The following is a 27,455-nucleotide window of genomic DNA, read 5'->3' on the forward strand; positions in this document are numbered from 1 at the left end:
TGCTCGGAGGCAAGACTTCTACCCTTCCGCTGCATGAAAGGCATCAAATTCAGAAGCCACGAGAGCCCTGTCCCCTCTGCTTTAGGGCTCTGGATGCCGTCTCCCGCCTTGTTACACCGTAATGAGATTTTTTTGCTTTCCGCTACCCTCGGGAGAGGTCCGCTTTATGCCCAGAGGTATTTAAGAGTATATATCCCATGTCAGCCTGGGTGGTGTGCCGGAGGGGCACTGCGGGCTAACGCTGGGATCCCCGGCGCCATCCTCTCCCAGGCTCTGTCCTAAAGGAGGAGACGAGGATTTATTTATTAACCCCGAGGCTTTACTGTTTCGGTGGGTTGGGTCTGAGGTTTCCTTGTCCCGGGCAGGCTGCCGGCTGCCCGCGGGGGAAGGCACCCCGCTGCCCCGCAGGCCCCGCAGGCCGCGCCGGGCCGGTGCTCGCAGGGGGAAGCGGGCGGCGAGGAGGAGGAGGAGGCGGCGGCGGAGGAGGAGGAGGCGGGGGGATCCTTGAGGCGGAGCCGGGGCGTGCCGAAGGGGAGGCGGCTGGAAAACAGGCCGGCGCTGGTTCTCGCCTCGCAGTGCCAGCAGCCGCCGCCGCAGCCGCGCCGGGAGCCGCCAGCCGCGGGGAGGGGAGCGAGGCGCTGAGGCGAGCCGGGCGGGCGGCGAGACCCCGTCCCCTCCGGCCACCGCAGAGAGAGGTACGGGGCGGGGGGGAGGCGGCGGCGGCGGCGGCCCCCTCCCCGCCTGCCCGGGGTTCCCCCCCCCTCAGAGGGCACGGCGGGCGAGGGGCCCCCTCAGCTCCCCGGCCCCCGCGTCCTCCCCTCGGCAGGCACCTGCCGTGCCCCGGCCTTGCCCCTCGCTCACCTGCGGCTGTCAGCGCCGCCGGCGTCGAGGGGCTGGCGGGAAGGGCAGCGCCCACCTCAGGGGCGGGCAGCCCGGCTCTCCCCTCCTCGTACCGCGCCGAGGAGGATTTCCAGCCGGCGGCGGGAGAGGGTGGCTGCCGTGGGGCAGAGCAGGGGGCCTGCCCCGGCGTCCCGTCCATCCCGTGCGACCGACTGCACGAAATCGCCTCGTAACCGTGCTAAGCCCTCGTTCCTCAGCCCCGAGAAACCCCGGTCGGTGCCACGCCGAGCCCGGGTGGAGAGCGGGAGGCTGCGGTGGTGGTTCTGTCCCTACCTGTGGTCTTGGGGAGGGGTGGGGGAAAGGACCACCGCCTCGCCGGGGATGCGCGGGGCTCGGCCGAGGGCAGAGCGCCCGCTGATGTGGGCCGCTCTGTTGGGGTTTTGGGGTGTTTTGGGTTTTGTTGTTTTTTTTTTTTTTTTTCCTCCATGTGTTTGTGTCAGCGTATCGCCCGCACGCGATGTGCATCCGCACGCGCCTCCGCTTTCCCTGCCTCAGCGTTTCAGGCGATGACATGAAGAATAAAGGTTAAGTCGGAAAGTCACCATAATCCGAGGTGCGAGGCAGGATGTAAATTACGAGCTGTGAAGACTTGCAGTTCTTTTGCGTTTCGGTGTTTCTTGTTTACACAAAGCTGTTACAATAACTGGGGGCTTGGCAGTTCCTACCGATCTCATGTTTTCAGTCAAATCCGTTGACTTCTGCAGAATTGCTCCGTCTTTTAAATCGCTGCGGTGGATGAGGGATTAGTCCCGGACGCGCAGTAGCGAAATGCACAAAGCCCATTGTCAGTTACCGAACCTGACCTCAAAACAAAGCTTTTTAGCAATTTTCCTCAGCCCCAGAAATACGGCCGCTCCACTTGATCCGCTCTCTCTGATCGCTCCTAAAAATCCTTTGCGTGGTGTGTAGGCACGCTGTCTCAAATCCAGTGCTGGGGCCAGCTGTAACTGCCCTGATATATTAGATGTAAACACAAGCTTTACGTAAAAGTGAAACCATATGTATCGGCTAATGCGCGTCCACTCTGTGATCCTGCACAAGTAGAGTCGAGTCCAGAGCTCTGTCCTTAGCTCACCCTGTTGATCCACTTTTCCCTTAGCCTGTACGATGCAGTCCTGTTCCCGGAGTTACCAGACAGGTTTAGTGGAGGATGAGAAAACAGCCTAGGAGCATTTCTGTGTGTTGTGCATGAATGCTGTATGTTTTCAGTCTTTTACAAATGTTGTTTTATTGACTTAGTGATAACATTTTGCTCTCCTAGGTACTTTTCCCTTTCCAGATTGTTAGCCCAGCACTTACTAATGTTTTATGGCACTGCTGTTGGACAGATGTACGGTGTTTTTCAGTGAGTAGCAAGGTCTGTAGTTTCAGCTGGCTTTGCCTCTAAAAAAAGACAGTACTGTCTTTTCCTCGTACCCCCGTTGTGGAGTGGGGAGCTGGACTGGGAAACAGATTTGGATGACTACTGAGCTGGCAAAAAACCAATGGTCTTAGGTCTGACTCAGTGCCTGGATCCACATCATCGCATAGCTGCTTAAATGTTTACCTGGGCATCTTTAGGTTTAGAGGAGCAACTATGTGGTATTATGGCCAAACTGTAGGTGGAAATAGGCGTGGAGGGCTGGGTCTTTAAGTCTTGAAGATACCAGCTGATGTTGGGCGCTGTGGTCATTTCTCCCTCTCAATCCTTTGGCTCAGCAGAGCAGCTGCTCTTGAGCTGTACCATTTTGTGCCACGCTTTCTTGAAATGGCAGAGTGCGTGGCTGGACCACCACGAACCCACCGCACATGTCCTGGGAGTCCCTGTCCCCATCTCTGCTGTTGCTGAAAGCACTCCTGGATAGCTCTCTCTGGTTTTCACCTGAAGGGCTTTCTCTCTGTTGTGTCTTTTCCACCAAAATGTGTCTGAGTGCTGTCACAAGTTAACTGCGATGTCTCTGAAACACAGTCTTTTCCTGGGATGGGGGAAGCCTAATTGACTTGGTGGGGATGGAGAGGTTGAGGTAGAGTTTGGAAAGCTCTGTGAAATTGCTAACATTCCTCACAAGCAGAAGGACACGTATGGTTTATGGGCTCCCTACATGACCCTTTGGTCTAAAAGGTGTGATAGTGCTCTTTGACTGGTCTCCTCCTTGGCCAAGTGGTATGATTTGGGTTTTTCACAATCCTCCATCTGCAAAAGGTAGTGGACTGTCCCCATCTCTGCCTCAGAAGCTTGGAGGGGTACTCCTGCCTATAGTGTATTCCTGCTGCCTGCTACAAAAGTGTAGCTGCCTGTCCTCTCAACCCCAGTTACATCGCTTCATCTTTTCTGTGCCTGTCATCCCACAGAAAAATAATCCCTTCTAATGACATCTAAGATTCTCCAGCTAATTTCCTGCTGGCCCAAATGAGGGTCTAGGGAGAGTGGTGATGCTGACTTCTGAAGTATGTGGATTTGCTTACTTTGTGTGATTGGGTTATATAAAAAAAGAAAAAGAAATTATTTTCTCTGTGCCTTTGACAAATGTTAAAATACAGCCTGTTGTATTTCACAAATCTAACTGCTGTCTCCTCTCAGTAACTGTAATTAACAAGCCAGAAAATGGAAAAATGTAGAAATATTCTTTCCCAGTGGCCACAAACATTAGTCCTCTCCAGAAGTTAATGAAGTCAAGTCTATGGAAATTAAATAACTGGTTTTTTTTTTTAGCTCTGTTGGTGAGCTAAAACGTTGTGTCAGAGTGGTAAATAATAAATTAAAGAGGTATAAAGGTTACCTCTTGAAAACGAAGTGGGTGAAGAATGGATTTGAACTCTTCCTTCTCAAGAGAGTGTCTAAACCGTCTGGCTTAAGGATCTGCCCTGCTCTGCTTGGGTGCAAAAATTAACCTGTAGCACAGCAGTAGTGTGGGAGAGTGATAGTAACCACCATGGCTGGTGAGCAAGGTGCTCTCTCCTGGCTGGTGGGAGCTGGGGTTCAAATCCTCTTGCACACCAAACGTGCTAGCAGGTCTGTGACGAGGGGATAGAAGCATAAATGTAAAACAACGAATGCAACCGATTCCTCGTGAAATAAACTGTTCAACAAATGGCATCACAAAACATTGTGGTGTTTCCAGAATGTCATTTCCAGAATGTCAGACGTTGTCATCCTTATTGTGTTCTTGTTGAGGGAACATGAACATTTTCAGCCACCTTGATGATGTGTCCCGTTTTCATCAGCTCTTGTTGATGTGTTGGCTTTGATGTGTCCAGGTGTTCCATGCTCCGCGTAGAGGGCACGTGGGTGTATGCACAGTAATATCACTTGAGTTTATAGTAGTCACCATGGAAATTAGTTACAAATCTTTGCTTTTTTTTTTGAAATCTAATGTTTCTGTGGTTTCTTTTTATTTTAAGAATAAATTCCAGAAATACTGTGGGTGGGAATATGAACTACTTGGAAAATGAAACTTCGTGGCGACTCCAGTTAGCACCATGCGCATCGTGGCACGGGGAAGAGCATGCTGATGGGGTGCGGCTGTTTCATGTGATGTGTGTCTGTTCTGGAAAGTGGCTGTGTAAGAACCTGAGTTTGAGGTTCTGTGTTTGTGTCTGTGTACAGTTGTGAACGTATTTTGGGGAGCCTGTGGGGTTCAGCTCCTCCCTGTACCTTCTGAGAGTCCATTGCAACCTGGGTAAAGCCTCTTGAGCTTGAACTTGACACATGCAACTATCTTTTCTTAAGTAGGATATCACCAGATGGTGTTTTAGTGGTTGTGCTCTTTGGCTGCGCAGGACACGTGCTCTTTATGGAGTTGATGGCACTGTCCTTTACCTTCACCTGACCAGAGGGTGTCCATCACATCACCGAAATATACAGCTGTGCCACCGTGGTTTGGACGTGTTCTTTATTCATCGTATGGGAAGAAAAGGCTGTGGATACCTGAGCCAGCACCCTTGAGGGACCCTGGGGCAGGGGTTGGACTGCAGGCTGGAGGAACAGTGCAGGTGGTGGGGATTCAACCGGCAGCCCTACGCTGCCCACCCCGGCTGCGGATAATGCAGCACAGAGGGTTTTTATAACAACCTGTTTGCAGGCTGAACCTGACAGCAGCATGACACAGACCTTTGCTTTGGGAAATGCACTGTATATATTGGTGACCTTTTCCTCTGGAGATCTTTAAATGCAGTGGATTTGTAAAAAGTGCTTCTTTGGAGAATTTTAATCATGCCCTTGGTTTTAAGTGCAATTTTGGGGTTTTTTTGTGGTCACTGGAGTTTTTGTTTTGTGACATCTTGGGGCCAGGGACGTGAGGTTGTAAGGAGGGATGCAGCAGGGAGTGTTTTGACACTGAGGAAGTCCTGGGTTGCTCTGAAGGTAGTGAGATAAGCTTATCAGCAGGACCATAATGCGAGAGGGTTCACAAAGCCTCTCCGTGCTGTTCACTGGATCTTGATCCCTGAGCTATTTCAGGGTAGTTCTCTGCTACCAGGCCATCCTTTAAGGTTTTCTGCAAGTCTCGGTAAAACAAGACGGCTATTGTTAGTGCTCTCAGATAACTCAAAATGATGGCGGCTGGGAGCTTGCTGGGTCTGAGGGAAACAGATTTTGCAGCCCCGGAGTAGTGATTTACACAGAGCTTTGGTTGTTGCACATTCCTTCTTCGGAGCCGTTTTCCACATCATCCTCTGAGACCACGTTTATCTCGCTCCTGAGAATAGGAGGATGGAGGGAGAAGCTGGAGGCCACGGAGCAGATCAGTGACAGAACAGAGATCGCAGTAAGCGAGGCAGATTCTCAGCTATGGGGAGCCCAGAAAGCTGAACTGATGTAAATAAAGATGATTTCATCTTGTGGGGAATCATCAGTTTTGGTCCCTTGCATGTCTTTTATCCAATAGGTCTTTAAAGGACTGCAGAATCTTTATAATGGCTTGAAAATGTCATTAGTTTTTTTTTTTTTTTTTGTACCTACTGAGTTCAAAGGCAGGAACTACCTTTTAAGAAATAAGAAAATATTTGTTTTCCTGGCTGACAAAGTAGAGAACTAAATGGAGATGGATAATTTCTGAAGAATGGATAGTTAGTTATTAATTTCTTCATCGTTCATTATTCTGCATAATGCCCGTTTTTTTCCTTAAGTGTGTCCTCTAGATTTGGCTGAATGGCATTTAACAGCGTAGGTTGTTGGCATGCTTGGAATGACTGAAATATTGGACAGGATATGATGATGTTTGCACGCTTTCAGGAGAGGAAAAAAAAAAAAAAAGCACTTTGGTTTCGATCATTTCCTTTGTGAAATACCTACCCAAGCTACCTTGTAGCTAATGTATCCAGAAGATACCTTGTGCTAAGCTAAGCAGGTAGTCCTGGCCTATGCCTAAGCTGGGAATTGCATAGGAAAGGAGCAGTTTCTTTTCCTTTCTAAGAGCTCTGTTCAGTTTAATTCATTTTGTAGGGCAGGTGGGGAATGGTTTTTCTCCTGAAGAGATTGTACAGGTGTAACATTCATATATGCTAACCTAATGATTCTGTTGGATGGACAGACATTTAGTCTGAAACTGAATTCAAAATTCTTCTGTCCCATGGGCACGCATGTTCCAGGATGTAGGTGTAACCTCCTGCTTTGATCTCCAGTCTTTTTCTAACAGGATTTTCTTTTTTGGAATCGGTCACAGTCGTGATCCCAGAGGACTCTGCCAGGAAGACGTGCATCATTAGCATGTCTGCATCATTAGCATGTCTGGTAATCCTTTGGTTGAACGCCTAAAAATCATGGACCCTTTCGGGAAGTCTGGGTTGCTGGACGGAGCGTCGTTTTGCAAGACACTGGCTTCAGCAGTGAAACTGCATTAAGATATTTTCACTGTGCTGTCCTATCTCCGACTGCTTGTTTCCTCTCTTGCGTAACTGTTCTCCACCCCCGTCAGGGCATAGTCTAACGGGTGACTTATACAAATTTAAGGCACTACTTCTAGTGAAAGAGTTGGTCCTATTCTTGTGTATGTTCTGGTGTGACTGTGGGCAAGAGATCTTGACCAGGGAGCCCAAACACCTGGCATAAGATTATTACTTATTTTTATAGGGTTATTTTTCAGTTGGATCCAATCCCTGGCCTGTCCCATGACTGCTGCTGTCAGCACTGCGCAGTCAGGACTGTCCTTCTTAAGGACAGTGCAAACTTAGATCTAAGTTTCCTGGGATTGCAGAACCGTGCCCTGAGATGTGCTGGGATGTACTCACAAACACACACACACATGCACACACGAGTGGGTATTTCTGCCTCGGACCACTTCTGTTGTCTCACTCACTGTGTGCTTCCATGGATAGACACGACTAACAGCTTGGAGATTGGCTTTGCATTTACAAGAATGAGCCGGGAGGAGTTGTGGGGGGCACGCAAAGAAGCAAAAACTCCTAAAACCCTTGTGCTGCTGAAATTGATAGGTCAAGCTTTAACCCTGAGATAAAGGTTAGTACTTTGGGGCTTGCAGTTTACACTCTGCTGCTTGGATGGTCTGATCTTACAGAACACTGTGCTGTTAAGTAACGCTTGCAGAAGCACAGTGCTTCCAGTAATGTAGTAGACCAAATTAAATGGCCCCTTTATAGTCATGGGGAGCTCACACCGTTGCTCCAGTTATACAATAGCATCTGGTGCCTCTATTTGGACTTTGAAGAGAACTTGACAAAGGGCTGAATGTGACCACGAGCTTTAGAGTTAAGCACTGGGTCATTACCCTTTTTGTCCCCCCGATTCCCTTGGGGTGGGATCCAGGACTGTGTGGTGGGCTCCCTGAGCGGCACAGCGGAGCATTAGGAGGGGATCCAAAGTTTTGATGAGAGCGCTACATAAAGTCAGCTTTGCTCTCAATAGCTGGCAGCCATGGGCAAGCTGGTAGGAAGCACTGAAGGTTGCAGATCTTGGGGATGACCGAAAGGTCAGCACTAACTAGGCGTTTCTGCATGAAGAGTTTATGCAGGTGGGATTTCTCATGCTAGGCTCCCAGCCAAGCAGAGGGACAGGCAGTGCTGGAGGGGAGATGAGAGTCTGTAATGCCAAGCAGACAATCTGCAAGCTTTTTTTGTTGTTAGAAGCACAGACATTTTGCTCAGGGCTTCCCCAAAACATGAAAGGGATCCAGTCCTGAAGATCTTACGCATGAAAATATTCCAGGGAGGAACAGAAGAATGGCCTAAGGAGGGGAAAAAAAAAAAAAGAGAGAGCTCCTCTGACCGCAGGGTGAGATGTGAAGGAGGCAAAATGGGAGAAGAAGTGGAGGTGGGCTCCTGTTAACAACCATCCCCGTGCTGTGTGGGGACTGTCTCACTGGGAAGGCTGCGCTGGGGAGCTCCTGTTCGCACGCCTGTTCTGTAAGACCGATTGTGTTATCTCTGTATTGCTCCTCCAGAAACAGAGGGAGAAGTTACCATGTGGGAATGGGCAACTGCTGCACACAGGATCTCACAGCATTTCTCTGCCATATTATGGCAATATTAGGGAAGCTCGTGTGCTGTGGGGCTGCTGCTGATATGTTCAGTTGTCATATTTCTCTTAAAAGCAAAGAACAGCAGGGCCGGATGGGACCTTAATAAGTTGTCTAATCTGACCTCCTGCCCCAAGACTGGGTCAGATCTATCTAAACTTTCCCAGCAGACGTTTGTCCAACACACTTGTTAAAAGCCGCCAGTGATGGACTTTCCCCATCCTCCCTGGGTGATCCTTTAAAGTCCTTCATTGTTCTTACCATTACCAAGATTTTCCTAGTTTCTGACTTCAATTCCTTGTGCTGCAGTTGAAAATTGCTGACCTCTTGCCCTTTTGTTACTGCACAGAGAGAGCTGTTCAGTCCTCTGCAGCAGACTTGGGGAATGTCTGGGCCATGCCTTTCTTGAGCTGCAGGGCCCAAAACTTGCCTGCAGTGCTCCATCTGGCACCTACCTGTACTGAGCCGATAGACCCAATTTTGTGACTCTCCTATGTAGACTTCGGGGTATGATGGATGCATTTCTTTTTTTTCTGACAGCAGCACAGAGAAAGTGTTTTGTCATGGAAGGTTTCATTATGACTTTGTCTCTTTACCCGCTAGAAAAACAGGGCACGTGCTCTTCTACCTCAAGTGCCATCTTCTCCACAGGAATGTACTATTGATCTTCACCAACTGTTCCAGGATAGTGTCTCTCCGTTGTAAGGTGAAGGTCCTTGCCAGCTGGTCTCACCAAGGCTTTCCCCATGACGAGCCCGGTTGCAGCTTAGGCAGTTGTGCTTTCCCGATCTGACCTCCCAGCTGTAGTTCGTGAGTGACCTTCTCTTCTCCCTCCCTGCAGTGGTTACACTCCGTGCATCTGATTTTGTACATACTATCTCTTCATTTCTGTGAAGGATACAGTTATTCATGCATTTCCAAAGCTGGTAAAATGTGGCTGTGAAGATTATTCTAAGAAGAGAGTAGTGCTCAAACATAAAACATGACAGAAAATGCAGTGGATAAGCATTAGAAACATTACTTACAAATGTAAACTGGGTAACGTGCCAGCCAGCATTAAAGGAACAATTAGCTATTTGCTTGAAGGTGATTGTTGTTTGATTGTTATAATTTTAGGAAAATTATTCCAAATGACTGTCGTGTGACAGAGACAGATATCTGAGGGCTGCTGGTCCGTGGGGGTGAAGTGAATCTGGGTCTTGCTGCTTCCAGGCGGACAGATGTCCACATTACACAAAACACTGTAGTTTGCATTCATTGATCTTCTTGTACACCCTAGTTGTATCTATTTTGTCAGGTTTTAGGGGGTTCATTTTACAGGATACTCAGAGGAAGGTGGCAGTTTCATTTTAACCGTATCTAAGTGCTTCACTTTGTGGAGTGCTTCACTTTATTTTTGGGAAAAAAAAAAAAAAGAAAAAAACTTGTCTGTGTATATTGTTGCAGGCATTTTCTCTAGATTTAATATCACCTCTTATGCCTTTCAGTGGGAGAGAATAGGAAGTATGTATGAAAGGTATGTCTACATACAGAGAGCCTTTGTCCTGAGACAACTGAAGAAGCTAACACCAAAATGAAGGCTGGTCTGGACAGGTCTGAAACACCTCTTGGCATCGACTTGTGTTTATTGCAGTGGGAAGAGCAGGTAGGGAGGAGCAGACTTGATTTTGTTTGTTTGAACTATCAGTACGTATCTTCTTTGAATTCCTCACAGTTTTCTTGCAGAGCTTTTGTATGATAACATGCATAACGTGAGTCTCCAGTTTCTCTTGTTCTGTTTCAAATCGCAGTGAAAGCTCTAGTGTTTTCTTTCTTACTCTTTTTCTCCCCTAATTACAGATACAGGGATGTTTAGTCATGTGGAAGGTATTTTATTGACAGCTTTTGAGTCTAAAGTACTTGTTATCACTGAACAAGTGTAGAGTGCTGTAGGCTACTGGGCAAAATCCCTTGTTCAGTGTTTCTTCATAATGATTTCTTAGAACTGAAGAGTAATTTAGGTTGCATAGGACATCTGGAGCTCTCCTGTGCAATGTCCTGCTCCAATCAGGGGCAGAATCAAAGGTAGGTTTCTTGTGAACTTTTCTGATCAAGTTTCGGACCTTTTCCAGTCAAGCGTGGCAGGTTGATGCCATGCTTAGCGCTCTCATGGTGAGGAATATTTTCCTCTTGTCTGATCAGAATTTCACTTTCTGCGAGTTATGCCTCTTGTTTCTTGTCCTTTTGTTCCTACTCATTGAGAAGAGTTTGGCTCCATCTTCTCTGTAACACCCCAGTTAGGTAGTTGAAGATAGAAATTAGATCTCCCACTAAACGCCATTTCTTCTCCAAGTTAAACAAACCCTGTTCCCTCATTCTCTTCTCTTCCATCGTGTATTCCAGTGAGCAGACCATCTTAGTGGTGCTCCACTGAGCTCTCTCAAGTTTGTCAATGTCCTTTCTGGGGAGTGCAGCTAAATTAGGTGGTGCAGCCTCCCTGGTGCCAAGAGGAGAAGAAGAGCCATTTCCCCGAGCTCTTGGCTATTGTCCTTTCTAATACAGCCCAGTATGTGGCTGGCTTTCATTGCTGCAGGGACACACTGCTGATTCCTGTTCACCTTATTGCCTTATCGCCCCCTTATCACCCTGTTCACCAGGACCCCCAGGTGCTTTTCTGAAGAGCTTCTCCCTAGCCAGTCAGGCCCCAGTTTGTGCTGACAATGGGTATTTTTTGTCTCAGGTGCAGGACTCTTATTTGTATTTCTCAACTTCATGAGGTTTCCTTCAGCCAATTCTTCCAGCTTGCTGGGCAGTCCTGCCTTCCAGTGTATCAGCCGCTCACCCCAGTATGGTGGTGTCTCTGAACTTGCAGAGGGAGCTCTCCATCCCATCATCCAGGGCATTAATTAAGATGTTGGATACTATCAGCATCAGTACTGGCTGTTCCTTGAGGAACACTGTTCATATAGGGCTGTCAGTTAAGACTTCAGTCTGTTGGCTGCTACCCTTTCAGCTCAACGATCCAACCAAATTTTAACCACCTTGTGTTCCACCCATCCAATCTGTATCTCCCTGTTTGTAGCGTCAGGTTAAGTGTCTGTAGGGTGGATGCTCTTTTCAAGACCTGCGAATGAGGGAGTTGATTCAAAACAGTGAAAAAGTTGTGTTCAGACTGACCTACGTGGGGCTTTTCTGTGGGGGAAGTGTGCTGGAAGCAGAGGGGTGTGAAGTAAAAGCACATGGGAGTCTATAAAAGTAGTTTCTGGTTTCTTTTTCTATGTTGATAAGCCCATGGACTCTTGTTCTTTCCATCCACGTGGATGGCCATTAGCTTGTTTTTAAACGGAGATTAAAGCCAGTGTTAAACTCAGAAGAGCTAAACTCTGGATTTTTCCTGCTCGATATAGGAAGAAGGAGGCTTCCTTCAGGCTGTGGCCTGCCTGCTTGCCTGGGCTAGTCTGTTCTTAGGAACATGTCTGGCTTAAATGGATCCAGCTTAATCTCATACCTGGTGTTTTTTAATTTTCTTGTTCTCCACAAGATTGTCTCCAGTCTGCTTTTTTAAAAAGCGTATTAACTGCACAGCAGTGAGCAGCTAAGGGCAAAACTTTGCAAGGTATAGCTAAGTGCTTTCCATGGATCATCGCTGCAGGCTGAGGTTTGCCTATATGCAGCTGTGGGACATTGTTGAATCTCACGATTGTACCATGACCCTCTAAAATGCCAGAGCCTTTTCTGGAGTCTTGCTGTATAGGAAGTTGCTCCCCCTTTTTGCATTTGTACCTGTGACTTCTCTTTCTTAAGTATTTCCTCTTGTTGATGTTGGACCAGCGTGTCAAGATCATTTGGAAATCTAAACTTGTACACCATCGTGCCTGCAAATCCTCCCAGCTGAATCATTTGTTGGGTTTATGGCCATACATTCCAGTCTATCATCCAAATTGGTAATGAAAATATTGCACAGCTCTTATGCCTGGCTGGACCCGCTTTCCAGTGCCCTCCCAATTAGATAGCAAACCCTTGATAATTATGCTCCGAGAACTATGTTGTCAAGCAGCCATTTTGTGGTGATTACATCTAGTTCTTGTTTTCTTAGCTGGATCTTACAGGAATGTCACGTGGAACAGTGTCAGAGCTAATAAAGATTGCATTTCTGAATATCCTTATCACTTCTGCACAGACATACATTTTTTTTTCCTGCTGATGCATAGAACTTTTATTGTTCCATACATTTTTTTGAAGCTAGAAGGGACCTTAAAGGTGATGAGATCTGCCCCTGTCCACACTGAAAGTTTAAATGTGCAAGCCACGCCAGATTTATCAGGACTTTTGTAATGGGATAGTTGCCATATGACAGCTCCAGGAGATCAAGAGGAAACAAACGTGATGTGTTTATGGGTCCCAAACAAAATTAAACAATTACCTGAATCCAGTCTTCAGAGCAGCCTTTGAATGAATCCCAACCCTTTTTCTGCAAGGGCTGGAAAAATAAAGAACGTGTCTAATCTGTACCAGATATCAGCCAACGGTTATCTGTGCCTACGTGCTGTTACTCAGATCTCGTTAGCTGTCTAATTGGATAATAGGCAGTACACTTCACAACTACATAAGTATATTAAGCTTAATCTGCTTTGGAGCAGGGAGGGGAAGACGTGCTTGGTGACAAATGGACGCAAGAAGCTGCACGGTGGAGCAGCGGTGTAGATATGGTCCTGTGTCCCCATCACTTCATTTCCAGGAACTTTCTGCAGCGGAGGCTCTGTATGTCTGTAGCATTGACATTAATATTTGAGTCGCAGAGCAGAGAGTTGCAACACTTTCAGACTTTGCCCATGTTAGCTGGGCAATTTCACTTTTAAAAGCACAGTTCTTCTACCGGTTAAATACCTTTCAGAGGTGTCTTTTAATAAAACGTGCAGGATAACTTCATCCCTGGTTTTAAATCCAATGTGATATAACAGAGAGATGCATCCTATGCATGTGTGGGACAGCTGGATTTTGCAGCAGGTTCCTGGTCCTAAAGCATGTGAAGAAGATGCAGAGTGGACAGGATCAGAAAGCTTGCATGGGGGTTGGCATGACCACTTCCATACATGGAAGAGAGAGGCTATTTGGTTATGGAAATACTCTTCCCTTTTTTCTTTTTTTTCCCCCCGAGAAGACACAGTTACTGCATTTACCCAGTTTAAAGCTTTTTGGAGTGGATCGACTCTTTTCAAAGGCATAATGAAAACAAAGTCAGACTCTTGTAGAAGTTGTATGTTTATATTTTCCCAGCAGCTAGCTTATTGAAAGACATGTGGATATGAGCACATTTCACTAGTTGTCACCACCCGTTATATTCTTAGGAGAAAGTATCTGCAAGGGACGTTTCTGGGTACAAAAGATGCATCTGCCAAGGGGATCTATAGCTCAAGGTGGTGGGAAAGTGACTGTGTGAAACATGTCCTGTCCAAATGTTTTGTGGATTCCCCTGGGATCGATGGAGGGTTTTGACAGAAGTCTCAAGTTGAGCCCAACTTTTGGCCCTGTATGTTGGGTGAGGTGCCTAGAGCTTTTCATTTATAGCCTGCTTACCTCATCTAAAAAGTATCTTCAACTTGTCATGCTGTCCAACGTCTGTCTGTAGTAGGCAGAAAAGGCAGAAGTAGACTCCTTCCTCTTTAGGTGTCTTAAGCAAATGTAAACTCTGTTAAGTGTGTTTATCACCAAGCAGCTCATTTACCAGCTGTGCAAAGTACCTTGTCGTTCATTTGTATGGGAAGTTTGGAGGATTCTCTGATGATTTCTGTCTTGACATCTGTGCTTTTGTGACCAGCAAGGGTTAAGAGTTGTCCTTGTCCATGTGAGAAAACTATTCCACTGTAAAGTGGGGTGTGAATTTAAAGCATGCTAACTTTCCCGTGGAAAATCTTATTAAATAACAAAACCCTTAAATCACTTTTATTTTGGGTGAAGGGAAAAGATTGCAGGGTAACTGTTTTGGTCCATTTCAGTGTAGACAAACTCCCAAACCACCAGTTTATTTTGGATCAACTAGAGAGTAGCTGTTGAATGCAGAAGAGTTTTTATAGTTATCCACACCTGATTCAGAGCCTGTGCTAAAAGTGTGGTCAGTGGGGAAAATTGTATTTTTTCCAAAGGGTGTTTCACATCTCAGCATCTAAATTACTGGGACAGGCTCTGGAGAGAGTCTACATCCTTATTTTCACTACGCAGAAAGCCTACCCTGCTAGCTGAGGCACTGCCGGTGGGTAGCTACAGGTAACTGTTCCCTTCTGTTGCTGTGGGCCTGGGTCAGGTTTCAATTTGAGGCGTCCACAAGAAACGATGAGAGTGGTCTGTTATAGATAGTCTCCCCAAAGTGTTGAATGAGGTGAAGGGTGCATGCTTTCTGTAACAATATACCCTAATGATACCTTTATCTCCCATCCCAGTCTGCTGTGTATTGAAGTAAACTCCCATACTCAATCCATCATCAACTTTGAGTTGGGCTAGACTTCAACCTATACTTATTAAAGGGTGAAGAATGCTCTGTCATATGCAGTTGATAAGGGAATTCAGAAATAAAAGTAGATACTAAATTGTCAGTGACCTTCTTTTCCCTTTAGCTTTGGCTAGAAAAAAATAATGGCATAGGTTGTTTTCTCATCCTGCGTGGGCAATATCTAGACATGCCCGGCACTTTCAGGTTTGTTTTTCAAAACCAAGATAACCAAGATAACCAGACAGGACCACCAAAAACAAGTTATGGTGGTCTTGTCGGGCCACTGCCTGCCACAGATCAAACCCACACCCAGTAACTTGTGAATCAAGAGCAGAACACCTGCTTGGTTGGTCATTAATGTCTTCTTTACGAAACATCTTAAAACCAAAACCAGATGTGCAATGCTGTATGTTTTCAAGAAGAGAAGGCGGTGAGATCTGTGATGCTGCTTAGCTCTTGGGGAGGATTCATCTTGTGGTTGTGGCTGAACGCGGATGAGCTGTCCATGTAGAGGGATCCACAGTGCTCACAGAGTGAACGTGTCACTCTAGGTCTTCATTAGGGTCTTTAGGCACTATTTTAAGTTTCCTGAGCCTAAGTCATAGAACATCTTATGTCCGGAGTCAAGGCCTTGACTGTGACGGGCAGTCCTTTGGAAAGCTGTGCAAAGATCCTCGTGTCTCTCAAAAACAGTGGCCTGTATTTCAGAAAGGGACATTGTGAGCGAGCAGAACAAGTTTCAAATCACATGTCCCCCAGCAAGTACTGTTCTTTCGATAGGAAGACTTGTTGGAGAATGTTAATTGAGTCCCTTTTTAAATGAAGGAGGCTTTGCTTCCTTCCCAAGTTTTCAAAACAAATTTTCCAAATACAGAGCCTATGTTTCATTCAAGTGTAAATCCTTTCTCTTTAACCTGGAAGTTATCCCAGAAAAAAGCCCATCCATTCACTGCAGGACAGACCCTTGCGGTTGCAGTGGAAAAAAGGAAGTGGATCAAATTGTCCAAACAGGAAGGGAATTAAGAAAAGACTTTGCTTGGTGAGCGGAGCTCTCATTTAAGTTTAAATGGTCATCCTACAAACTCCACTTTATATCTCTGTTGCTTTTGAAGCATTGCACAATAATTGAAGTGTCTGCTAAATTTAGAAATGACAAATTTTTCTTGCCAACATGCCAGCCTATCTGTAGGCTGTATGGATTTCAGCATGTAGTGATGGGATGGATGCAAACAGTGATTTGAAATTTACTGGCTTGTTATCTCTTCTGACTTCCACATAGCTCAGTCCTGGTGGCTATCTAATACTTCACAGTGATTCCTTTTCATTTGAGGGCATTAACTGAAATGCTTTTTTGGCACAGATAGGTGCTAATGCTGTTTTACATATGGTGAAGCTGAAGTATTGAAAGGATAAAGCGTGATGTGCTGAATAAAATGAGCTCCCATCTAAACACATTGAAATTGTGCTATATTTTTAGCAACTTATGGATAGGATTGTCATTCTTTTACCCCCAGTCACATGGGAAGGCTGTGGAAGAACAGATAAATCACAAGTGTCCCAGCTCCTGGTTTCTACTGTTTACCACAAGACAAGTCTTCCTGCTCTGTGAAAAATCCCTTAGATCTAAAATCTCTCCTTTTTTCCCTCAGCCTGTACTATTTAATTTTTCTCTTTCTGAGCAATGTTTTATCTTAATTCTGTGAAGCTGTTTGAGACACGGTTTACTATAGAGGAGCAATGCCAAGTAAACTTCCCTTTGTTTCAGTAAAATGTCTTGATTGTCACAGAGAAGAAATGGTTTTGAGTTCAGGTGTGTTGGGAGGAATGAAAGGCACCTTGCAGAAGTGATAATCCATCATTAGCGTGCGTCTCATGGCACTCCAGGCTGCAGTTGCTTGCAGGGCACTTAACCTCAAAGCACAAGAAATCGACTGGAGGAGGTTTTCTGTTGGAGTCTCCAGACAGAATTTGATCCTTGGGCTTTGTTTTGAAGTTTGCAACAAGGTGGAAACAAAGCTGAAGGTGCCACTGTTGTGTTTTCATCTCTTTCCTTTCCCACCCTTCTTTTCCTTGTCTTTCATGAACTGTTTCTGCTCTCTGCTCTGTTTTGGTGTGCCTAGCACTCAGGAGGAAAATCACTCAGCAGGGTGAATTGCTTCTGTTGCGTTACAGCAGGGATGCATTCCTGTATAAGATGTTTTTTGTCGCAGTCACCGATTTCCTCTGGCTATCTCTAGACAACCTGAATGCAGACGCTGTTTGGTTAGGAGAAAGTCTGTGCTTTTGTATTGAGACATTTCTTGCTGTTGTATGCAAAACCACACACCTCAAGCAGCATGGGGAAAACACCTATCTTCTTCAAGGAAAACCTCTAGTGGGTAAAAATCTCAGAAAGCCAGTCTGCCAGCCATGACCCAGACTTCATCGAGATCTAAGGACGCGCTTCCCAACCTGAATTCCCCTGCCTTGGGCTCTTGTCTGATACGTGAGCGTGTTTGTGCGGACAGCGGGATGGAGAAAGCTGTGTGTATCGCAGTGTGCTAAAGGCAGCCCTGGTTGTGTGTCTGCCATCTTAAAGCTGGAGCATGTGGTTTGCATTTAACATTCCAGCAAAACACGAGCCCAGAAGTCCCCTCAATACAGCTCCACCTGGAGAGACGTACTTTTCCTGGAGTCATGTCTAGTCTGTTCCAGGCTGAAGTCAATCCAGTTACTGTGGGAGTAAATCTGTGCGGTGTTCGGCTTTTCTAATTTGGGTTCTTATCCCCTAGTGTTGCTGTTTCATTTAATGATTTTCCCTGTGGCTTGAATGGTAAAGATGTGGTAACTACTCGGGGATGGCTTAAAATCAAAGATTCAGTGTGGGTGTTGCTTTCAAATAGAGAAGAAATGATGCTATTTAGAGACTTGTGCTGCTATTTCAGGGCAGTTTGTTAGGTCTGGGTTCTGAGAAGTGGTGAGAAAAAATAATTGCTTTTGGGCTAGCATGTCTCATATGGTGTGTCCTGAAATGATCCTCATGTACACATTGAGTTGGAACCAGTACTGAGCCTCTCTGCCTGCAGATTCATTCCCTGTCTCATCCTCCTATTACACAGGATGGGAGAAGAAAAGATTCCTGTTGCAACTTTGCTCCCAAGCTTGCTGCAATGAATTTAAAACCCCAAACCACAGAGAATTCCCAAGTGTAATATGGACACCAGTGTTTATTTGACTGAGACCCCATTGTGTTCTGAGTTGTGCAAACACGGGCAAGTTTCCTATTTAATTAAAGCTGGTTTTATCAATTAAGATTCCCAAACAATTGGAGAGAGAAGGAGGGTAGTGAAGATAAGATCGCACGGTTATGCAGATGGCATAGAGTACAGTTCTTTTTGGCAGTCGGAATACAAGTTCTGCAGGAAACTTGTTTGCAGCATTGTTCTGATCCATTATGCCAATGTTTTTAGTTTGTAACCTCTTTTTTTCTGTAGTTTACTGTCTGTCTCTCCTTCCTTTTATAGTCCTGAAACACCAAGCTTTGCTTTCATGAGAAGCTTAGCAGTGGCAGATACTTCCTAATAATGAACGTGATCAAGGAGCTGCAAGTAAGGGGAAGATTCCCACCATGGGGTCAGCCAGGGCTTGGCAAGCTTGCAGAAACACGGGAAAAGGCAGGCCAGTTTGGGGCTGGTTGTTGCTTGTCCTGGCTAGCTCAACAGCTCTGTTCCTGAGCTGTTAGCCTCAGACACGACAGAAGTTAACGTAGCCAAACTGCATCTTGCTGTACTGGTTTAGATTCTGGCCAGCTCACGGTGTTGATAGGTCCCTGATGGTCTATGGGATGTGGAAACAGTGATTTCTACCACAGACGTTAGAATTTGTGGCTAGATCATGATTTCTGTCGCCAGGGTTAAGATGGGAATATCCCATTCACTGCTGCAGGTTGAATACCACTCTGGTGTGCCTATTCTCTCCAGTTCCTCCTGATGCAGTAGAAGAGTGTTCCGGCAGTGTAAGCTGTCCCTGGTGATGGAGCAGATGTTGTGAGATGCCTTCTAGGTAGGTGGGCCCTTGTACCTATCTCTGCAGCCTCCCAAAATGGAGGGGATGCTGATGTGCGAGCTACAGCATATACTTGTTCTGTCTTCGGGGGATTTGTAGAGCAGAGAATTTACTGGATTTGGTCCTCTGTTGTGCAAGGAACATGCCAAAGCTTTGCTTTTAGTTGTTGCTGTGAAACTCCTTTTAACTGTGTCCTGTGTACTGCTGTAGCCTCTGGCACACGAACCACAGCATTACAGTGTTCTGATCTTACTAGCTGCGTGGGCAGGAGAAGTTCCGTAGCCCAGACCGCGTGGTGCAGGGAAGTCATTGTCTCGGCGGCAGACGAACTAACCAGCTTTGTGTGACCAGAGAAGCGGCAATAAAAAGGGGAAGGAAGAGATTTACGTCTCCAAGACTGTCCCAAAACCTCAGCCAGTCTGACCATAGCTGACCCATCTTACCATCACAGGGTGCCCTTGCTGTGTGTTCCTGAAAGGCCTTTGACTTCATTCTCAGGCTATTTCTCTGGGAATCGCTTGGGGATGGTAACTGCCTCCTCGCATTTCCATGGGAGCTTCCGATGGTGGAGGAAATCATCTAGTCCTTAATTTTATCCACATACTGTAAATCAAGATGCCGACCCACTGGCCAAGGTGTATTCCAGCAGGCTGTCAAAGGGGCCTTTGAAGACTAGTTCAAGATAGCCTGCTCCCTTCCCAGCATCTCAGAGCTGGCTGAGCCTGCTGTCTTCTCACGGTGCCCTTCAGCCAGAGGAACGCGCTTGAGAATCGGCCACAGGCCAGCCAATTATTTTGATTTATTTTCTTTTCCCTCAGATGAGAAGGGTTTGAAAAACACATAATGGTGCATTTTATCAGTGAGTTTTAAATGGCATGATTCAGCCCCTGTGTTCTTGGCGTGACGTTCTTTGGTTTATTTTTTGGATATCCTTGCAGTTCTGGTAGTGCCAAGCACTGTATGGAAGTGCCCTGTGGCAGACAACCTGCTCTGCCCATATGTTAGCTTTAAAAAAAAAAAACAACTCATAATAGGAAGTCTTTATACTGCATGCCAAGATGCTTGGGGCTTGTTAAATATATTCTACTTGTCAACAACTACCCAATTTAAAAAGTAGCCTTGGTGTGAATCAGCTTTGAACAAGTTCATTTGACTCGAGGGATATTTGCAGGCATTAAAACAAGTTGGATCACAGTGGTAAAAATGTGCAGTGGTTTCGTGATCAAAAGCACCATCCAGTGACCCATTTTTTTTGTTTTAATCTCCTCTAAGCATTCAAGAGTACAGAGATTCTCCCAGTTAGCAAATTTTTGGTGACTTTGAGTGGCAGAGGCTTACTGGGGCAAGCGTTTCTGGGAGCCACTTGGTGTGCTACTGGAACACTTGCTGCAGTCGATGCAAACTGAACGCTGGTGTGCAGGGGTATGAGTGCAACAAGGCAAAACATCCTGACGCTTCTTCTTTGCTTGAAGTCAGTATTATTCAATGGGGTTCACCGTTGCAGCAGCGGATTCCTCACTAGTGTATAAATCACGTGTGACACTTGTGTGTTCCTCAACAGGTTCCTTTGTAAAGTCAGAACTGTGGCACCCATTTACAAAGTGCGCTCTGTTCCATCTTTGCTGGCTTGTTGTCTGAAATCATCTGCCTGGTCCACTCCCCTGCTAGCTCTGCAAATCGTCTCTCGGGGGGAGGCTAGTCTGCCTGTGATGGGTATGGGAGCTGGTGGCTCATTGCAATGCTTCCTGGCCCTCCTTGTCTTGAAGACTGAATTATCACGGATGCTGTTTTGTCCACATTTCCCGCTCTCCGTGGGCTGCTGGTCTGGTCACTCAGAGATTTGGACACTGGCTAGCTGTGTCTTTTCTTGCAACGCAGCTTCGGATAAGCTGCTCGGAAAATCAGGTGGAAAAGGAGGTGCCCAGTGCCTCTAAGCTAGCAGGTGATCTTCTCATGGAGCCTTTTCCACCATCTTCGCTGATTCAGACGTAATTATAAATTGTCAGATTTGACAGTTTATTCTCTCTGTCTCCCCTGCATTTTTCATGGATGGTGGTGCTGTGGGAAGAGGCAAAGGGGACAGCTGTCTTGGATCGTACTTACAAAAAAATATTGTTTCTCAGAACATTTTGTTGTTGTTGTTGAAGAACTTAAACATTTCTGCTCCCTTTTCTAGGCCAGCAGTGTAGGACGACAGAGTGGTTGAAGCCTGTAGCCTGCATAAGGTCTAATGGCCCCAACTCTAAGATCTAGCAGCTTTTGGCTGCTTCTCATTCATAATTAACGGAGTAGTTTTACAGAGGGGGCTCCGAGTGGTCGTCCTTATAAGACACAGATAGGTGAAAAGGCTTGCCCAAGGTCCCACAGATCATCAGTGATCACACTAGGAGTAGGAGTCCATTCTTTGTTATGTGTGTATCAAAGAAGCACAACTTCTTCCCAGGTTGGGAAAAGGAAACAATTTAATATGGCCCCATCTGTCTCTCCTGAGATGTGGGGAGGTGATATTTCTGGAAATGAGGGGGGAAATGAAGATAAGGCTTGCAGTGTTTTATTACAAGAGTAGGGGCTAGGTAGCCTGGCTAAGGTCATCTTCTCAGGCTGGAGGAGACCTGAGTTTGGACAGGCAAAGGTTAATGCTGTGATTTCCCTCTGTCTCTTTTGGGACGCATCCAGAGGAAGAAGAGTGCAGAGTCAGCCTGTAGGTCTCTGCTGCCTTCAAAAAAATGATGCCAAAGAGGTTTTGGGCACAAGGCTGCAGGTTTGGCATATGGGTAAAATGGGAAGCATTTTGTTCATGCTGCTGTCTAAGAGTACAGGGGGTGTGTTATTAATGTGTCTCCTTCCTTGATGTCTGATCCAGCTCTGCATTCACTGTGTGTCAGTCATTGGGGTGGGTCAGTAATTTGTAAATGGGGCTTGTAGATGCTAATGTAAGATCAACGCTACTGAGCTGCAGCCTTTTCAGCGCCTCAAGCCACATTTGATGGCTTGGGCTTTTACGTGGGCAAATTTTAGCAGATGGTAGTATTTGTCCTCAGTTCAAACTTGTTTTTCTCTCACAGCCACCCCTATAAATTTCAGCAACTCTCTGGAAATCGAACCACTTTGTTTCTGCTTCTGCCTGCAGAAACATAAGGCAGGGCATGGGTCGCTCATCTGCGCCAGGAGTGCTGCCTTGTTTTTGTGAAAAGCCGTCTGGCTTCCTTGTACCACCGTGGTGAGAAAGATGAGTATAGTCAGCTCTCCATCACCAGGGTGGGTGGGCAAAGGTGAGGCACACAGGATAAATGGGTTGTATTGATGGTGTGGGATGCAGTGGGGAGGGTGCTGCAGAGATGGTGGAGGTGCTCCACTCAAAACATGTCCTTGATAGGACAAGAGGAAATGGCCTCAAGTTGCGCCAGGGGAGGTTTAGACTGGATATTAGTAAATTTTTCTTCACCGAGAGGGTTATCAAGCATTGGAACAGACTGCCCAGGGAAGTGGTTGAGTCGCCATCCCTGGAGGTATTTAAAGGACGTTTGGATGAGGTACTTAGAGACATGGTGTAGTGGTGGTTTTTGGCAGTGTTAGGTTTATGGTTGGACTCGATGATCTTAAAGGTCTTTTCCAACCTATATGATTCTGTGATTCTGTGAAAACACGCTTGGGTCCAGGGAGAATTGCTCACTCAGACTCATGTGTCCCCGTGCAGCATCTGCAAGGCTCTGGTCAGACATGAAGAGGTGATGAGGAGCAAGGGGCTGAAGTCGCACTGATGGGAAAAAACAGGGGATCTTGGATCTGTCTTGCTTGGGAAAACACTGCATTCAAGGAGACCATGCTGGTGATGGTCCTACCTGGAGCAGGAGGCTGGAGTAGAACCTTCCAGGGGCTGCTTCTGACCAACACTTCCAGTTTCTGTGAGCTGTCAGAACAGGTCTCCTCTGCCAAGACCTGCTGCCTGCCCGTGCCTGGTAGCTGCCTGCAAAAGAGGGCAGCAGGACTGGTGTGGGGCTGAGTGGCTTGTTCCAGCTGCCCGTATCCAGCCGGCAAACCTGTTGAGACTAAAATACCGAATTCAGTAAAGCCTGAGCATGAGGATGACAATGAAACACCACTCTCCAGGTGGTTTCAGCCCCGGTGGCGTGCGCAGGCGTAACAGGAGTTAACCTTGACCTCACTGGTGCGTGTGCTGTCAGTGAACAGGTTTATGAGCTTGGGGAGGGCCTTGGTATGTACGTAGATGGCTGCGGACCATTATCCTGCTCCTGCAGCTCTCCAGGTAGCTGAGTAAACGAGATGTGTCTGCTTCCCATGCAATAAACTTCCCATTGCGTTGCAGACGCAACCTTGCCAGGGTGGTGTTTGCGCAACTACTGTACAAAAGTAGTTTATAACAGCAGGCTTGTTTCAGTCACGTATCTGACTGATGTGGAGTACTTAAGTTCAATTAATAATGCTCCTGCCTTCTGTTGAAAGGGTGTCCGTACTTAACCCGTGCTGGTATAAATGGTGATTCTGAAAAGGATTGTGAGCGAGTTTGGCGTGCAACCTGCTAGATTAAAAAGGAGGGGAGGTATGTGGAGAGGGAGAAAAGAGACATGTCTTCCAGTTTGACATGTTTACAGCCTGGAGAGCTTGGAAAGAGCATCTTGAAATAACAGGCAGTAAGGATTAATGTGCTTGCTTCTGAGAAGGCTGATGAAAGGGGAAAAGAAGGAGAAGTTACAAAATGCTTGTTTGTTGTGCCAGGAGCCGCAGGGAGAACCACAGCTAACAGCGACGGGAGGCACTGGCGACAGGCAGTGCTGGGGCCAGCACAGAAATCTCCTCTGCTTCATTTTTGTGTCTACTTGGAGATATGATCTGCTCCATCCTGACCTATGCTCAGCGGACAGCCTGAGTCTGAAGCCTGGAAACGTGTTAAGGGAGATGAAATTGCTCTAACTAGAGTAATCCTTCCAAGCACTTCTCCCTCAGCTTAGGAAAAAAGGTGCATTAGAGATGATAATTGAAAATTTTGTTACTGCAGTTACTTAGATAAAGGTTACTCCTTACAGCCATGCAGTTGCTCAGCACAAGTAGTGCTAGACTGCGTAACGAGTTAATGGCCTAAATGCTGGAGTGTCTTTACATCTGCTAAATAAGTTGCCTTTCTGTTTCTGTTGTGGAGCTTTTGCATGGGGGCTCTGCTAATACTGCTTTTGGATAACCGCTCTTCTGTATGCAGTTGATGAAATAATAGAGATTATTACATCTATTGAAAAAAGGCTCTTGAAACTCTGTATCAAAACGTTTGCTGTTGTTGTTGTTGTTGTTTTCTGGGGCCCAGGAGATGCCCTGCACTGGGTGGTCTGTGCGACTGATTTCCATTCCTTAGGAAACCACCTGCATGTGCGCTCCATCTCTACAACGCAGTGCTAATAATGCCTGTGCTCACAGATGTACAGTTCTGCATCATGGTAGATTCCAGAGGTGCAAAGGCCAGACAGTTTTGTTTCGAAAATCTGACCTGGCCATCTCCATCATATAGGCAGGAGCATTCCCAGGAGCAGTCCCACCACAAGCCTGTCTTCTGGTGGGACTGGAGTGTAAATATCTATGAGAGATTGGATCCTGATTTAAAAGCGTCAAACAATATCCTCTCTCTCTTTGGTGAAAAGTGTTTCAACAGCTGATTAGTGTCACTGTTAAAAATAGACATCTTATTTCTGTTCTGAATTTTTCTAGCTTCTGCTCTTGGTTGCTCAATCTCGCTTTGTCTCTGCTTAGATTGAATTAATCCTTTGGTGTCAAGTGTTCTCTGTTTGTAAACACTTTCAGACTGTGATGACAAACCTGCATTATAAACACATGTGTATGTAGTGCTCCTTCATGTGTTGATAGTATCTTGAATAGTTGCACTTAAAATAATAATAAAATAGTAGTGTGTTTATTTCTTGTGCTTCCATTTAGTCTTTCAACTGAAATGAAGCCTTGTTGTTTTTATCTGAGTTCCTTTCAAACACACACAATATTGTTGTTTCGGTTTCTGATTAAGGATGATGCTTAATTCCCATCAATTAAAAACCTAGAGGGAATAAAGTGATTCTGGTAAATTGTGGTTGGTTTATGCTGGAGCTGCTTTGTCTGTGCGGTCAGCAGGGAATTTGTTTGTGTTGATGATGCATTTCTCACCCTCTAGACTGGCTGTTACACTTGTTAATGTGAAGACTGTCAATTTGACACTCTGCAGAAGGACTAAAAAATTCAGGCAAATAGTGTGGTTAGGAAAGAAAACCAGGTCCTCGTGCTGGAGTCTCAGAATAGCATGTGGAAGTGTAGCCACTGGCTGCCTCTTCTGGAGGTGCAGTTCCTCTCAGCCTCATTTTAGCTGTCGAAAGCTATTTCTAGATCAGTAAGTATGTCATGGTAATGATGAGGTGATATGTTGAGCGCAAGAGTCGGTGCTGAGGTCCCCATGTCTGCGAGTGTGTGTCGCTGGAGGCTTCAGGTTGGACTTGCTGTACTCTGGCCCCATGAATGCCCCTTAGTGGCTGGGGTGCATTTTGGCTCTCCTGGAGTACATCTTCTACTTTAGTTTCATCCATAAGGAGTGAAGCCGTTTGGCTGCTTCGATACCACTGCACAGCAGGAATGAAAGCATGGGAAGTGGAGGTGTTGAGGTCACTCCAAAGCAAACTTCTGATCCTAGCTAAACTGCTAATGTAAGAGGAGTCAGAAAGGTTAGGCGATTGTTTTAAACTGGTCTGTAAGCTTCCTTTCAGCTTGTCCGTCCTAAGATAGGTATGCCAAAGATCAGCAGGATGGATTACTCCTCCTCTCCATCACCTGAAAGGCTTGAGACAGCAGATGCAAGTTGGACACCCAGGTAATGAAATGGGGTGAGAAAAGTCCCACCTGGGATGACCATGATTGTAGTCTATGGTATGCCAGGAGCTCACAGCTATGGCTCGTGGGTATAAGACAACCTGCTGCGTGATACGAATTCTGCAGGGAGAGGAAGGTCACTTTTTTTTAAGACTAACCATTCCTGGTGGAAAAAACAAACCAAAAAAACCCAACCAACCACCTTTAAGCCTTTAAGCTTTTAAGCCTTTAAGCACACAAGCCTTGTTTTCAGTACGTTGCCTTGCCTAAGTGTTTGTGTCATCACAGCTAGGACAGTGCTACCACAAGAGTATTTGGGTGAGCTAAGAATAGCAGATTTCCTTGAGAAATGTTTTTGTTTATTTTGGTTTTGTATTTTTAAATTGTCGGAGCCTTGGTGACCTTTTTCTTAAGGGTCCTAGAAGAATAGCCTGATCAGAGAGTATTGTTGTAATAAGGAGGGCAGTTGTGAACTGCCTTAATTCTCTGTTGTCTTCCTTGTGACCTGCAAGGTTTTACTGGAAAAATGAGAAAAAAATCATGAAGCGGACATACCTCTGAACTTTATTGCTATTGCTACTGGATTAAAGGTAGAGAAGGCTAGCGTGACATTTGCATTCATGCTATTTATTGTCTGTGGGGCCACTGTAACTTAAATAAGTAGAAGGCACTCTGTGTTAAAGGGAATATATCCAGAATATATCTTTATTAAAAGGATGAAACACAAGAATCTGTTCAAAATTATTTCTAAGTTATTGCTAGGATAGCTCTGGGGTGAAGTCCTGCTGAAAGCTAAAAAGGTTCCTCTCTGCAGATGAAAAGAGTCATTTCCCTGGGAGCAGTCAGTGGGCTGGGTGCATAACTAAGATCAGCAGAGATGAAGAGATGGGGAGTTCATAGGATTGAAGGGTACAAATGCCAGGAATGGAAACCCATGATTCTGGGTTGGTAGAATGATGCCCATCTTGGAAAATAGATTTCTGCAAAGATTTGCCTGCTGGGAAACAGCAGTTGCGCTCAGGGTTTTTTTGGGGAGGGATTGTTTTTAAGGAATTTAAGTTGGGTTTGGTTTTTTTTTTTTTTATGAAAGAAATGGACAGTAGTGAGAAGGGATGAACGAAAGGTAGTGGCACCTAGAGAGGCAAGGGCAGAATGGTGATAGAGTCTGAGAAAAGGGAGCAGGTCTGGAAGAAGGAGTGATTAAATATCATGAGTGGATCACTTTGGTCCTCTTACCTCTTGTGTATCTAAGCTGTATTTTTAAGACAGAAGGAAGATGTGTATTTGGATTTTTTTTTTTTTTTTTAATTTTATTTTATTGTGCCTGTTAGCTGTCTCGCAGGAAAGCTATAAGCAAGACAAAGCAGGGGGAATTTTACTGCTAGTCAAGCTATGATTTAGTACTACCCGTGCTGTTAGATGGACACAAAGTAAAATTGCAGCCTTAGAGAGATTCACAGTAGGACAGCTAACACGCTTCTTACCCTGTGATTTTAAAAAAAAAAAAAAAAAAAAAGAAACAACCCTTTTTGGCAATCAAGAAAAAGTAAAAAGCCAAACCATCTTTGTGTCAGAGGACCTAGTAATATTCACTGGCTCAAGCCCTGGCTGGTGGCTTGGCAAATACTGAAGGTAGAGCATTGCACATAATAGACTGTGTTTTATGTGCTTGTCTTACTTAGGAGCCTAACGGAGTGTATAATTGATACTGAAAGTGTAGTGGGGATTCATATATTTAT

At 45.8% G+C, this 27,455-nt stretch overlaps 1 protein-coding gene across 3 annotated transcripts in view; it reads left to right on the top strand.

Moving 5' to 3' along the window:
- The first annotated feature begins 581 nt into the window (after positions 1 to 581).
- The window catches only part of SMOX (spermine oxidase), a 60,783-nt gene continuing 33,909 nt past the window's right edge, over positions 582 to 27,455 (top strand). For 2 of the 3 annotated variants that reach the window (XM_075499493.1, XM_075499491.1), the window contains exon 1: positions 582 to 695. The gene's annotated coding sequence lies outside the window, so the exon portion shown is untranslated. Of the gene's footprint in view, positions 696 to 9,838; positions 9,997 to 27,455 lie in introns of all 3 variants that reach the window. The other variant, XM_075499494.1, reaches the window with a different exon arrangement.

This window comes from Mycteria americana, chromosome 4 (assembly GCF_035582795.1).
Source record: "Mycteria americana isolate JAX WOST 10 ecotype Jacksonville Zoo and Gardens chromosome 4, USCA_MyAme_1.0, whole genome shotgun sequence".
In the NCBI taxonomy this organism is placed as follows: Eukaryota; Metazoa; Chordata; class Aves; order Ciconiiformes; family Ciconiidae; genus Mycteria; species Mycteria americana.